The sequence below is a fragment of the Prionailurus bengalensis genome, chromosome A1 (genome assembly GCF_016509475.1).
Source record: "Prionailurus bengalensis isolate Pbe53 chromosome A1, Fcat_Pben_1.1_paternal_pri, whole genome shotgun sequence".
Taxonomy (NCBI): domain Eukaryota; kingdom Metazoa; phylum Chordata; class Mammalia; order Carnivora; family Felidae; genus Prionailurus; species Prionailurus bengalensis.
In genome coordinates, this window is record NC_057343.1 from 96,408,955 (window position 1) to 96,424,964 (window position 16,010).

Genomic DNA, 16,010 nt, shown 5'->3' on the forward strand with positions numbered 1-16,010 from the left:
TTAATGGCCAATATATTTAAAAAAGCCAAGCCCCCCTGCCTTCCACCCCACAACTTGAGCTCTTACCCACCCTCTGCCACGACTGATATGGAGTAAACTGTTAACCTTGAATTCTCTAAACATCCATCCTTCCTCACTTGTCTTCCCGCCTTGCCTGGTGGAGGCATTCGAGTGAATGATGAGAAGGACCAAATCTGAAGGGTCAGGATACCAAATTACCCAGAGTTGTTGGCTGTCATAGGTCACCAAACGCAGCATTACAGAGTGGATCTTTCTAAATTCTCAGACAGGTGTCGGGGCTGCTGACTATTTATGTCATGCAGTGTTCTTGTCCCTTGATTTATAAAGTCAGTTTTTAAAACAGAGTTTTAGGTGGAAGTCCTATTTCTTCAGCTTAAGTGCTGTCATCTCAATGACTGGTGATGTGGAAGGACCCACTAGAGACCGGTTGATTACTTGGTGATGGCTGAAACTTAGGAAGGCGGGCCCAGCTAAGGAGGAGTTAAAATCCCAGGCTTCTGTGTTATAACACTCAGCATGTGCTCATGAGTGCAAAGAAGCATAGTAGGAAAGACGTGCATATTGTTTTTGTTTTTCCCAGTGTGTAAATCATTTAAGTGGAAAGTTAATTGTCGCCTGCCTTTTTTGAAACTTTAAAGCGTGAGTGGTTTCAGCACAGAAAACTACAATAAAAAAAAAATTAAAAAAAAAACCCACTGTCCCCGTCCAAGTGATATAAATTGGCATGATATTTATGCCTGTTTTTATGTATATCTCTAAATACCTATGCTAAGAATAGGTAAAGCATACAGAGGGGTGATATGTGAAGAGAGAGGCCTCTTTTCTTACACCCTGAAGCCCCCTTTTCAAAAAATTTTTTTTCAACGTTTTTTATTTATTTTTGGGACAGAGAGAGACAGAGCATGAATGGGGGAGGGGCAGAGAGAGAGGGAGACAGAATCGGAGACAGGCTCCAGGCTCCGAGCCATCAGCCCAGAGCCTGACGCGGGGCTCGAACTCACAGACCGTGAGATCGTGACCTGGCTGAAGTCAGACGCTTAAACGACTGCGCCACCCAGGCGCCCCCTGAAGCCCCCTTTTCAAAGATACCCACTGTTAATCATTCCTTATAATCCCTTCTAGGAAAAAAAAATTTTTTGTGAATTTAAAAAATAATTAGGGGCGCCTGGGTGGCGCAGTCGGTTAAGCGTCCGACTTCAGCCAGGTCACGATCTCGCAGTCCGTGAGTTCGAGCCCCGCGTCAGGCTCTGGGCTGATGGCTCAGAGCCTGGAGTCTGTTTCCGATTCTGTGTCTCCCTCTGTCTCTGCCCCTCTCCCATTCATGCTCTGTCTCTCTCTGTCCCCAAAATAAATAAACCTTGAAAAAAAAATTAAAAAAATAATAAAAAAATAATTAAACAAGCTTCATTTTTCTGCTCCTGAATGTTTATGTTTATTAAAATACCACACGGCACCTGGATGTCTCAATTGGTTGGTCCGACTCTTGGTTTTGGCTCAGATCATGATCTTAGAGTTCATGGGTTGGAGCCCCATGTTGGGCTCTGTGCTGACAGTATGGACCCTGCTTGGGATTCTCTCTCCCTCTCTCACTGCCTCTCCCCTGCTCTCTTTCTCTGTCTCTTTCTCACACAAAATAAATAAATAAACTTATTTAAAAAAAAGAAAAAAGAAAATACCAGAAATTTTCATGTTGGAGCACTCACTTGATTGGCTCAGTCGGTGAAGCATACAACTCTTGATCTCGGGGTTGTGAGTTCAGGTCCCATGTTGGTTGTAGAGATTATTTCAAAATAAATTATTAGAAAAAAATAATTATTTTTTTTATTTTTATTTATTTATTTTTTTTATTTTTGGGACAGAGAGAGACAGAGCATGAACGGGGGAGGGGCAGAGAGAGAGGGAGACACAGAATCGGAAACAGGCTCCAGGCTCTGAGCCATCAGCCCAGAGCCCGACGCGGGGCTCGAACTCACGGACCGCGAGATCGCGACCTGGCTGAAGTCGGACACTTAACCGACTGCGCCACCCAGGCGCCCCTAGAAAAAAATAATTAAAAAAACACCTCCCATATTAATAAATAGAAATGTACCTCAATCTTTTAAATGTCTGCATATTTTTTCTTTAGTTCAGATATTTTATAATAGATTAGTATCATATATGTGGTTTATATGATTTACATATATCATACATTTTTAGGTTGTCTGTAGCTTTTTGTCTTTTTCCTTGGCAAAATATGCTGTGAAGAATATCCTTTCACTTCTATCTTGAAATAATTGTGTATGTAATTGGGTGTGATGCTGCGTGCCTGTTAACATCTAATAGATATTGTCAAATTGCTTTACCAAAAGTGTACAATTTAATTTCCACCCAGAACGCAGAAAATTGCCTGTTTTTGTACAACTTGTTAGCCTTAAACATTGTAACTTAATGTGTCATTCTGATGGTTGAAAAGAATCATCTTATTTTAGTTTCATGTAATAATGCCATGGACCACATTTTAAAACATTTTTTGGCTTACATGTATCTTTGTCCTGTAAAATGTCTTCTCTAATTTTCACTATCTTTCCCCCTTTTGGTGTTATCCATATTTCCCTTACTCATTTTTATGGGCTTTTTGTCAACTAAAGAAATTGAGCAATGTCATAAAGCATTGCTGATATTTTTTTTCCAGCTTCTCGATTAATCTTTTTATTGTATTTGGTTTTACAATACAACTTATTGTATTGTTTTTATTGTATATGTAAGATACTTATTTTACAGATTAAAAAAGCTGAGGTATACTGCAATATAATGGATATACCAAAAAACTGGACACATTCAGTGTATATGATTTGATGGGTTTAGACATAGGCATGTACCCATGAAACCATCTCCACAATCAAGGTGATAAACAGACCCGTAATCCATTTAGGAAAAAAAAAAACCTTTATTCGAAAATATTAAATCAACTCAGTTTTTAATAGAACTCCCTATTTGTTCCCCAGGGCCACCATAACAAGCCATAAACTTGGAGGCCTAAGCCAACAGAAATCAGGGGTCTAGACATCTGAAATGAAGTTGTTGGCCGGGCTTTGCCTTCCCTACAGCATTCTTATAGTTGTTGGTTCCAGCTTCTGATGATTTCCAGACAATCCTTGATGTTCTTTGCTTGTAGAGATACCACTCTAATCTCTGCGTCCTTCCTTCCCATGCCACTCTTGCTGTGTGTCTGCCTGTGCCTTTATTTTTTCTCATCTAAAACACCAGTCACTGGATAGGACCCACCCTAATTGACTATGTCCTTGTCTTAATTTAACTGTATCTGCAAAGACCTTATTTTCATACAAGGTTGAAGTCTGACATTCTGGGTGCACATGGAATTTTGAGGGGATGCTCTTCATCCCAATACAAACTCTCACTTTACTTTTCTCATTTTAGTTCTTGAATACATTGTTTCAGTCTAAGACCGTGTTCTTCAAACTTTATCATACTTCTGGGGCACCTGGGTGGCCCAGTTGGTTAAGAGTCCAACTCTTGATTTCAGCTCAGGTCATGATCCCAGAGTCGTGGGACCAAGACCTGTGTTGGGCTCCATGCTGAGAGTGTGGAGCCTGCTGGAGACTTTCTCTCTCTCCCTCTCTATCTGGCCCTCTTCTCTGCTTGTGTCTGTGTGAACACACTGTCTGTCTCTCTCAAAATAAATAAATATTTATAAAAAAAACTATCATACTTCAGAATCACCTTGAGTATTTTTGAAAATATAGATAGTCAAATCTCAACTGCAGAATTTGCGATTCTGAATAGAGGTTTGAGGTCGCTGCTGGTCTGTTCCCACTTGGATAACTTGTTATGGGCTGAACTGGGTCCTTCCAAAATTCATGTGTTGAAATTGTAACCCCTCCCCCCCACCCCACCTCCCTGCCCAGGCTTCAGAATATTTGGTGATAGGACCTTTAAAAGAAGTAATTAAAAGGACATCTGGGTGGCTCAGTTACTTAAATGTCTGACTCCTGATTTTGGCTCAGGTCATGATTTCACAGTTGTGAGACTGAGCGCCACATTAGTGTAGAGGCTGCCTAAGAGTTTCCCTTCCCTCTGCCCTCCCCGCTCACACACCTGTGCACTCTCTTTCTTTCCCTCTCTTGCTCTCTCTTAAAAGAAAGTAATTAAGGGAAAATGAAGTCATTAAGGTGAGCTCTAATAACAGGAGATTACTTATCTCTATCTTTTTTCATAATAGACATCCTAACAAGTATGGGGTGATAACTCATTGTGGTTTTGATTTGCATTTCCCTGGTGATTAGTGATGTTGAGCACCTTTTTACATACTTTTGGCCGTTTGTATGTCTTGTTGGAAAAAATAGCTGTTAAGGTCCTTTGCCCGTTTTTAATTGGAGTATTTGTGGGGTTTTATTTGCCATTAAAATGTGTGAGTTCTTTCTTTATTTTAGATATTAACTCATTATCAAATATATGGTTTGCAAACGCCATTCTACTGATTGCCTTTTCAGTTGATTGACAGTTTCCTTTGTTGTGCAGAAGCTTTTTACAAGTTTGCTACAGTCCCACTTGTTTATCTTTGTTGCCAAGACAAGTTAAAAAATGTTGTGGAGGGGCGCCTGGGTGGCGCAGTCGGTTAAGCGTTCGACTTCAGCCAGGTCACGATCTCGCGGTCCGTGAGTTCGAGCCCCGCGTCAGGCTCTGGGCTGATGGCTCAGAGCCTGGAGCCTGTTTCCGATTCTGTGTCTCCCTCTCTCTCTGCCCCTCCCCGGTTCATGCTCTGTCTCTCTCTGTCCCAAAAATAAATAAACGTTGAAAAAAAAAAAAACAAAAAACATCATTTAAAAAAAAAATGTTGTGGAGGGGGGCGCCTGGGTGGTTCAGTCAGTTAATTGTCCAACTCTTGATTTAGGCTCAGGTCATGATCTCAGCGTTCATGGGTTCGAGCCCTGCGTCAGGCTCTGTGCTGACAGCTCGGAGCCTGGAGCCTGCTTAGGATTCTGTGTCTCCCTCTCTCTCTGCCCCTCCCCCACTTGCTCTCTCTCTCCCTCTCTCTCTCTCTCTCTCAAAAATAAATAAACATTAAAGAAATTGAGGAAAAGATGCTGTTTACACAGCTCATTATGGCAGCCTATTATCCAGATAGCAATGAGTAGTTATTGTCTCAGTCCTACATTTACCCAGTGGTTTGTAGTACCATCATTATAGTTGACCCAAGTCCCATATTTATTAGAATACATCTTGGTCTCTCTTAGGGTATACTGAACCACTTTTTACTTCTAGAGCTCTAAAGTGTTTTAATATGCTGATATCATATGAGTTTAATATGTTAATACATCGAATGTTTTAATATTTGTCGATATTTGAATATCTAGCAGGATTAGTCCCTTGTCACCAGCCTTTTTTTCCTCAGAGCTGTTTTCAAAATTTCCTGTTATTCACCTGGGAACTTGGTAACGTTTTGCCCTATGTTATTTAATTTTAATCACATTTCATTTACATATTAGTTTGGAGTGAATTACAGCTTTTACAGTCTCCCTAGCCAAGAACACATGATGTCTCCATGTATTTAAATAGAATTTGTCATTTAGTGTATTTTCTACTTTTCTCCACGTCTCTTTAAACGTTGCTATCTTCATTTCAGTGTGTTGTATTTTGTGTGTGTGTGTGGGGGGGGGGTGACCTTGTAAATGAGGTATTACTTTCTATTAGTGCTCATGTGGTCGATTTTGGGATATGAATATGGTGACATTTTAATGACTCCTATTTTTTTCTCATGTTTTTTTCACTTGACGTCTAAGTTGGTTAGGTAGGCAATTGTATCATCTTAGAAGTCTGTGTCCTCCAGTTCGCTATTCGTCAACTGCAACATTTTCTCTTGTCAATTAGCGCCGGCTACCTGTATCAGTCAGTGTTCTTGGGTCAAGCAGAAGCTACCGATCATGGTTCCATGAATCGGAGGAGGGGTTTAGACAGCCAATTAAATGGAAGAGGAGCAGAGGACTGCCAGCATAGAGCCAAAGCAAAATCATGTCATGCAATCGTCTTGGTGAGAGCCTCTTGCTGCCGCTGGACGGGAACGCCGTGGCTTGAAACGTCAGTATCACCAAGAGCTTGGCACAGCACCTCACAGCTGAGAGTGGCCAGCCTGCTGTCGATCGCTGCTTAATTTTCCACTCCTTGCATTCTTTTCCATTCTCCTTGGTTCTGTGCATGGCGTGCTCCTGCCAAGGTCATTTGCCTGTTTCCTATTGGTCAGGAGGACTAGCGAAGCCAGGAACTGGCTCTGGCAGTCCTGTGAGCTGTGTGTCATCAGATTCTGGGGAGCTGAAACAAGTGTCAGGTGTCCGGAAGTTCGTACTGCTGGATTGGTGCTTGCTAATTTTGGTAACAAGGGGGGGGGGGGTGGTGGTGGGAGGGTTAGAACTGCTTTACCCTTTGTTGTTATTTATGTGTTTTTTCTTTTTTTCTTCTTTTTTTGAAGTCTATTTATTTTGAGAGAGAGAGAGAGAGGGAGAGGGAGAGAGAAAGTTCACAAGCAGGAGCAGAGAGAGAGAGAGGGAGAGAGAGAGAGAATCCCAAGCGGGCTCCCCACTGTCAGCACAGAGCCCAGTGAGGGGACTTGAAGCAATGAACTGTGAGATCATGGCCTGAGCTGAAATCAAGAGTTGGTCACTTAACCAACTGAGGCACCCAGGTGCACCTATTTATGTGTTTTTTTTTTTCTTGACTTGAATAGAATAGTCCTCTTTCACCATGAAACGTCATGCTATCGTTGGTTGAAATAATTATTTTTAGGGTGCTAAGGATTTAGTTTTTTTTTCTTTGGGGTATCCTTATTTATTTTATAATTTTTAAGCTTATTTATTTATTTTTAGAGAAAGACAGAGCACGAGGGGGAAGGGGTAGAGAGAGGGAGGGAGGGAGGGAGAGAGACAGAGAGGGAGAGAATCCCAAGCAGGTGCCACATCCAACATATGAGTAGCCCACCCTTGTGAGGCAAAAATGAAAGCCTTATTCAGTCCTTTATATACGTGGGACAGGTCACTTTGGCCTCTCAAATGTGTCTCGCTACTTCTCAGACTTCTGTTTCCTCTTCCTGTATTGTCCTGTCTAGTGTACCGTTCAGGTTCTTCTTCAGTAATGCATGAATATCATTTCCATCAACCCATAGTCTAGAAGACCCTACATCAGGAAACTTCCATGACTTACCTTGAAGCTCATGCAGTGTATATTACTGCCTGGGAGAATATTAACCTTTTCCTGTTTTCTAGGTGTGCATTTTCATACTTGCTTTGTCTCCGCCACGCTTAGAGTAGAATCTCTGTATTCTTGTGTTGCGTCCCTTCCGTTGCCTCATATAAAGCGATCTCTCTTGTCTGTACTTGGCAAACGTTTCAAGAAGAAGGAATAGTTGGTTTATCTCCTGTCTTCCCCATGGACTTGGCCCTCTCACTAGCTATACAGTGAAGGCCCTGAGTGAATTGTCTGTTTTATGCAGATTGATATAGTTAAATATAAAAATTGTGTATTTATTTATTTAACTGTTTATTTCTTTATTTTTTGGAGAGAGAGAGAGAGAGAGAGGAAGAGAGCATGTGCAGGGAAGGACAGAGAGAGAGGGAGACAGAGAATCCCAAGCAGGCTCTGCACAGTCATCACAGAGCCTGACAAGGGGCTTGAACCCATGAACTGTGAGATCATAACCTGAGCCGAAATCAAGAGTCCAACACTTAACCAACTGAGCCACCCAGGTGCCCCCCATAATTCTGTATTTAAATAGAACCCTTGTAAAGACCCTTCCATTCCTTAAATTTGCCTCTATGTTATAACAAGTAAAGAGTTCCATGAATGTGATTTTTTTTTTTATCTGAAATGTTTGTTTGGGAGAAGCTTTACAGTTTGTAAAGCAATTGTTAATCTGTTGACTTTTACCCTCATAGCCCCATGTAGGATTTGGAGTAAGACAGCACAGCCAGAGGAATTGAGTTAGGACTATGTAACCTTAAGTTACAGTGTTTTCTTAATCACTCTATGTTAGGTCCTAGTTTATGCTTTTGTTTACTTTATTGTATTTATTTATAAATTAACTTGAAACTCCCCAAATTACAGTACTCATTAGATTGATGTGCCATCCCAAATTTTTATCTCTGTAGTAAAATAAGTAAATAAATAAATCCATCCATCCATCCATCCATCCATCCATCCAAGATTGGTTCAGAAAATTTGGCATTTATACCGGACCATACTGACTTTCATGGGATTAATAATTCACACATTTTATCACATTTGGGGCATTTCACTAAGTCCATTATACCTGTATTTTCTGTGCGGTCAGTAAATTTTGGAGCTCTTAAAACCCAGGAAGTGAAATACAGGTTTGAAAAGCCCTAACACCATCAATACATTAATATTTATGTAGCTCTTTTCATGACACACATTCTAAAATGCTCTCCCCATAAAGTAAAATGAAATAAAGCATGAAGAGAATGTGGATGATTACAAGTCAAAAGGTCACTGTAAAAGGCAAATCAAATGAGTTGGGCCAAGTGATTGACCAGTTTGCACAAAAGACAGCATCTCTGCTTAGGCTGAGCTCACATCTGGAAAACCAGAAAATTAGAAGTGGCTTTCAGCCATCAGTGCAGCATCATGATGAACAAGTCAAACTCAGCAAAACATTCCCACTCAACCTGATTACACGTGACTATTCCTATTAGACCATAAATGAGGAGGCCTGCAGCCCGTGGGACCATTTTCATAACTCTATTAATAGGACATTGCATTTCTAAATGTAAATAAGGGTAAATAAGCTGATAAAACGCAGTCATAAAGGCATCTTTAATTTATTGTGGGGTATTCTTTTCTTCACACATCACAGAAGCAAATTATTGATATAAATTATGCTAATTTCTTTCTGTGATGAGGTCATTCATGAGTGAAGCATAAATCTGGAGGACAAATGCCCTTTAATGCATACCTATTGCTTCTCTAATTGTGGGTTGTCTCCACCTAATTTCCTCTAAAAATGAATGGTTCTGTGGAAAGATATTCTTCAATGTAAGATGTTTTTAGTTCTAATGGGACTAGAAATGTTGAAAAAGGCAGGGAAACTAGTGGGGTAGTAGCCCAGGATGCAGCTGAAGTACACAGTTTCAAAGCCACAGGAATGGAAGAGGCTAGAAAGTCATATAATCCTAACGTATTGTTTCTGGCACATTTCAGACTCCTAAAGGTCATGCAAGGGCTCCGAGAAGCAATTTCTTTTTTTCTAGGTTTGACTCCATGATCCTTGAAATAAAATTACTCTCATCATAGGCTACTGATTTTTTTTTTCCATCGGATCTAAGAAGTCCTAGAAAAAAGGTGACTGATAACCATTTATTGTAGCTACGTATTCATTTATCTTAGGGGACTAGGAATGAGAACCAAGAGTGATCATCCCACTTTATGATTCTGTCATATTCCGCTAAGGGTCAATGTTTTTCTGATGTAATCGTACATTTTAGCCATAAAATCCTTTTGGCTTAATTATCTCCCTCTCTTGGGGCCAACATTCCTTAAATGAAAAGAATACTCATAAGTCATTCTTTCCTGATTAAAATAGGCTTCATTCCCAGTATATTGTCCTTGCAGTGATTCCCCGTTCCATGGAGAATTCCATTGGCTGGCTCTAACACTTCAAAGGTTTAGAAGAAAAACTACTCTCTGATCTGACCCCTTTGTGACTTTCCAGCCTCCAGTCATACAACTCATTTACTCTCAAGTTATGTTCCCATCACGTAACACTGATGGAGTTCTATGGCTTTTCCCTGCGGTTCCTCACTGGGTTCATCTGTTTCCTGCCTGAAATCCTTGCATTGTCTTCCTGTTCCCCCACCTAACTCTTAATTACCCTTTAAGACTTAATTGAGGCGTCACCTCTTCCAGAGATATTCTATGATATTTTGTCCCTTTCTCCCTGTGCTTCTATCATTGTTATGACAACTGAGTCACAAAAGGTGAGCTTTTTTTGTTGTTGTTCATTTGTTCATTTATTTATTTAGAGTGAGAAAGAGCTCGAGAAAAGATAGAATCCCAGAAAGGCTCTGCACTGTCAGTGCAGGGCCTGATGTGTTGCTCGAATCCACGAACTGTGAGCTCATCACCTGAACTGAAGTGAGAAGCTTAACCTACTGAGCCACCCAGGCACCTACAGAATGTGAGCTTTTGATAACAGAGACTTGGGTGAATTTACCTTTGCATTCTCCGCACCCATCAGAGTTGGTGAAATTTAATAGAAGCTCAATAATCATTTGAAAGCATTGATGTCACCAGTCAGAAAAGTTTACTTTCTTACAATTGCTGTACTGGAAAATTCATTGCCTGAGAGTCACCTTTCCAAAGACACCCGTTCCCTTCTTATAAAGAACCACATATAACTAATAGCATTGCCAGATCTTTGTATCTGGCCCCTAAAATTGAAAGGCATTCTGGTTTCTGCCCTAACAGTGTTTATATTAGAACCATTAGATAACCCCGGAGGCTATTTGAGAATTAAATTAAGAAGCAAAACAAAACAAAATAAAATCTTGGGAATAATAAATCTATGCAAGACATTCGAATTTGGCTGAAAGGTCTGTTCATGCCCTGAAATGTGTGGTTCCCACGCAGCCTTTTTGCTGGATTTTTGTAATACTTGCTTATCAATCCTGAATGTAGCTAAGCTTCCTTCTTAGTTGGGTATACCTTTATGTATCCAAAATTACAGACTTCCTAGATTCACATCTATTCCTTCTGAAACACTTTACTTGATACGCCACAGGCTTGAGTTTTTCAGGCAAGTTTGTACAAAAGAAGCATTGTTGAACACCGTGTTCCATTATTGACTGTTTTATACCTTACCAACTTGAGTAGTTGTTCGTATTTATGTGATTGTTCACAGCTCTTGTTGACTTCCATAGTCTTTCAGTCAGGAATAAAACCTAGATCGGGGCAAAGACCTTGGGTTGATGATGTTCGTTGAAAACTTGAATTAGCTTGGATTGCAGTGTTTTTCACACCTGGAGTCCTGAATCACATGTGTCCAAGGGGTGCCTGGGGGCTCAGTCAGTTGAGCCTCTGCCTCTTGATTTTGGCCCAGGGCATGATCTTGTGGGCTTGTGAGTTGGAGCCCCGCCTCTGGGTCCACACTGACAAGGCAGAGCCTGCTTGAGATCCTCTCTCTCCTCTCTCTGGCCCTCCCTCCCTCTCTCTCTCAGTAACTAAAAATTAAAAAAAAAGTATCATTAATCTAGAAAGACTCTTATCTAATAATTATTTTCAGTGGAGTGAGTTAATGTCTTATTGGGCACAAATTTATCATTCAGTAAGTATTTGTTGACAGTGCACAATGTATGCCAAACTGTTGTAGTTGTGGAAGAATATAAAGGTGAAACTGAATTAAGAAGTTTAGGGTTGGGGCGCCTGGGTGGCTCAGTCGGTTGAGTGTCGGACTTCGGCTCAGTCATGATCCCGTGGTCCGTGAGTTCGAGCCCCGCGTCGGGCTCTGTGCTGACAGCTCGGTGCCTGGAGCCTGCTTCACATTCTGTGTCTCCCTCTTTCTCTCTGTCTGTCTCCTGCTCAAGTTCTCTCTCTCTCTCAAAATTAAAAATAAAATAAATAAATAAATAAATAAATAAATAAATAAATAAATAAATAAGTTTAGGTGTTTTCCCAGTTTACGGCTGTCAAAATAAACAACTTAATATTTACAAAAAAGATGATACCCTCACCACCCCCCACCCCCCACCCCAGACACATACTCTAAAATATTGGAAGCCAAGCCTTTTCGTCTGTAGAGATGGAAAGGTTGTAATACCAGACTGGAAATGGTCTTCATAGTCAAAGGGATCACATATCACCTCTTCCAAAACTGAGGTCTCACGTTTGTTTCAACAGGCATCCAGTTTCTAACTGGTCTATAAATAATAACGCTGCTCGGTGACAGGTTATTTCATCCAGTTGATGACTACGGACCAGCTTGTGGCAATTTTATCTTTCTAGGGCATAGCAGGAAATTACCCCTCAAGAGGCTCTAGACCTCAAATGGATGCTTTGTAGATATTTGTTTTATTATTTAATGGGCAAGGTAGACTGCTGAAGTTGCTTTAGGATTTAAAAAAAAATTTTATTAAGTTTACTTATTTATTTTGAGACAGAGAGAGCACAAGCAGAGGAGGGGCAGAGAGAGGGAGAGACAGAATTTCAAACAGGCTCTGCGCTGATGGTGCAGAGACAGGGCTCGACCTCAAGAACCGTGAGGTCATGACCTGGGCCGAGCTCAAGAGTTGGACGCTTAACTGCACCACCCAGGTGCCCCGAAGTTGCTTTAGGATTTTGAAAGACTTGAACACTGTTGCATTTTGTGGCATAGCATTTGAGGCCCTCTCCTGCCCTGTCATTTGTGTGTTGTGGTAACAGCTGTCTGGGAAGGGACCCACTGGGGTCTCCCCTGAATCACCTCAGAATGTGTGTGGCTTGGCCCTCTTGTGTAGGCAATTGCTTTTGTCAACCAACTCACTTTTCATGGAAGAATGGCCATTCTGGCCCTGCCTTGGCAAGCTGCTAAAGCATGTGGCTGGTCACTTAACTGTCGCCCTGCAATTCAGATACACTTTGGAGGAGAGGACCTTGACTGCACGGCCCCACAATAGCCATGAAAAAATTTGGTTGAGAGACACAATATTCTCAGTGATGTAAGATCTGTCATTGGATTCAACCAGACGACCACATCTTTATCAACATCCTGTACTCTTGATTTTGTGGTATTGCCCCTTAGGCTTGTCATCAGCTTATATTGAAGAATGTCATCAGAAACCAAACTATGGAGCTCTGTGGCTTATTTCCTAGAAGGATGAAGTTGCTGGTTCAGCACATGACAGAGTAGCTTTCTTGTAGGAGTCTGGAAGAGGTATTTTTCTGTGCTTCTTCAGAGCGATTGGTATATCTTTATCTTATGAACACACTAAATTACATAACTAGTCATATTTCCTCTTCCTGCTGACAGGTAGAAAGGGAGTAACAAATTTGAGCTCTCCCTTTACTATGTGCATAGGATTTTATGGCATAAATGTTGTTAACTTATCTCCTGGCACCTTCACATTTATTACCCTTACTTGTTCATTGCCTCAACTTTCTTGCAGACTGAGAACATATTTCATTTTTCTATCCTACGTGTTTCTTCATGAGACGCCCTGCGTTTCTGAAGCGAGGCAAGACACATAGTTGGGTATTGTGCGTGCTTGTGTGTTTAAACATGAGTATTCGCTAAAGACTAAATCGAGAGGCTTCAGCCCAGACCGCCAAAGAATCCAGAGAAGGTGAGTGAGATGATAAAGTGGGGTGAGATAGGAAATAGTGTAAAGAGAACTGGCAGAACTTTGGCACAAGAATAGACTTCGCTACGTCCTTGACATGGAGGCTGAGCTGAATAAGAGAATCCTGTGATTGGCTTGGACTACCCCATACCGGAAGGTAGAAAAAGACTTGGAGGAAATGGAAGTAGTTCTAGAAAACATGCCAAAGTTGCGTAGCCCTGCATGTATCGAATTATTTTGCACTGGGAAATGGAGACAGGGCATATAGTTACCATGTCTGATTTTTTTTTTTAATATTTATTTTTGAGACAGAGAGACAGAGAGTAAGTGGGGAGGGGCAGAGGAAAGAGGGAGACACAGAATCCAAAGCAGGCTCCAAGCTCTGAGCTGTCAGCACAGAGCCCGATGCCAGGCTCGAACTCATCAACCAGGAGATTGTGACCTGAGCTGAAGTCAGGTGCTTAACTGGCTGAGCCTCCCGGTTGCTCTGCTGCATCTGACTTTGATAACATCAGCTGTACTGTTTTCATTACAAATGTTATATCTGCAACTCAGAGTACCAGACTCAAACTTAGTAAATTAAGCAATCAACTCAGGTAAGATTTGTCCACTGCAGCATGGACTCCTTTAGTTGTGGTTCCTGCTGTTTCTATGATGTTTGATAATACCAGGTTTGACCAGTTAAACCTTAACTATCACAGGTCATGTTCATAAGGAAACCATTTCATATTGCTGGGTCAATAACCACTGAGTATCAGAGCTAGAGAATATCTTCTAGAACATTCAGACTAATGTATTTATTAATACTTGCTGCAACTAGGGCTCAGGTAAGCTTTGTTACTTGCTTAAGGTCACAACAAGTTAGTGGAACCAGAAGGACAGACGTCACTTGATTCTGACTTACCAGCAGGAACTTAGAATGTTCTACTTTTTAAAGTCCCCCTCCCCCCCACGCATCGAAGGCTTTTCTGCCATTTTCTTTACAGACTGAGTCCTATATCCTCTAGATGCTAAAACCAGAGAAAAAGCTACTGGGATTATTGGTTCCTTAAAATTCCACTCATAATCTGTGTTGCTTCCATTGCCTGAAGGTGAGGTGGGCTGCAGGTAAGATTGGAACAGAGGGTAGTAGGGGCAGTTTAATGACAGAGCTATGACATTATGGCCTTAGTGATTTGAGGTAGCTAATGGAGCTACAGGGAGATGTATGCTTGTTTGTAAAATACACACTGAAGTAATTATCTTGATAGTCTAGGTACAGGATCTTTATTTTATCTTTTATTTTTTTTGCCTAAAATTAAGATGAATTCATCTAATGGGGTTTTAAAGATTTTATTTTCTAGATAATTATCTTATTTAAAAAAATTAGTTTTGCTAGTGGAGACAAAGCAATAGTTATTAAATTTCTGCAGTGACAAATTAAGATGCTTTGTGCTTACAAAGCAAGCTATGACTGAGAGCTTAGAATTGAGGGAAGTTATTTCTTGTAAGCAATCTGGTGAGCTCAGTTGAGAACAATATTGTTCCTTCTCCACAGAAATCTGTTGGTTCCATTGTGACTCGTTTTATTTGTTGGAATGTCTAATCATCTAGGTAATTGCCTCAAGTCTACCGAATTTTTTTCAATAAGCGGACCCTATTTACATGAAGCTGGGAAGATAAACCTAAGTTTTCTTCCTGGTTTTTGACTTGCAGTGTCTCTAAGCCTAGATGAAGCACCAGTAAAGGATAATGCGACTGTCCTTGTTCCTACATTCTGCTGATTACAGTGATCTCTCAGGTTTTTCTCAAGGATTTCCAACACGTCTTTTGTCTCTTAACTTGATGAGGTAAGCAGGACAGGTTCAGTGATGTCATTTTATAGGCAAGAATATTGAAGCCCAGAGAAGTGATTTCACATGTCTGAGCTCCGAGCGTGACTAATGAGCGGCATATGGACCAGAACCCCAGTCCCCTGACCCCTGGCCCAGCACTTTACCAACCCCATTGTGACAGCCATGGTCCGTGCCCATGTGACCTCTTTGTGGAATTGATTACAAAAGCATGACCACATACATTGCTGTTTCGAGTCCACTTTTCTCAACTTCATCTCCCAGTCACTTGCTCATTTCATTAGAGGAAGCTTCCTAAGAAGTTAACATTAAAGATAATTGGCCAGGGGCTTTACTGGCGATGCTTCAGTGGGAGCCTGTTGGGTGTCCACACTCGTACAAGTCCAGCCTGGAAGTGTGGGGGTAGTTAGTGTCACGTGCAGAGGACTTTGGGCCAGTGGGATTTGGAAGCCAGTATGAAAATGTTCCCACTTTGCCTGCCTTTCTCCATCCATTGACCGTTGATCTTGAAATGAAGTTGGGCCTTTGGGGAAGTCTTCCCAAAGATGGAGCACTAGTTTTTATTTGGCAGCACCTGTGAGAAAATGTATATTCCTCTTGGAAGGAGGAACAAGGCAGAAGCCCTTGCCAGCTTCAGTCCTCTTAATCCTTAATTCCTGTTTCCTAGGGAATATGCCCTCCTAAAAGAATATCACTTAGGCTCTTAGTCTGATGCTCTAACTTCTGGGGAAGCCAGGTTCATTTCCATCTCATCCTCAGGCTTCCAGAATTCTCCTCTACATTCCTGCTTGGATGACTCCTGCGCTCCTCCCTGTTGATCTAAATACAACTCTTTCTTCAA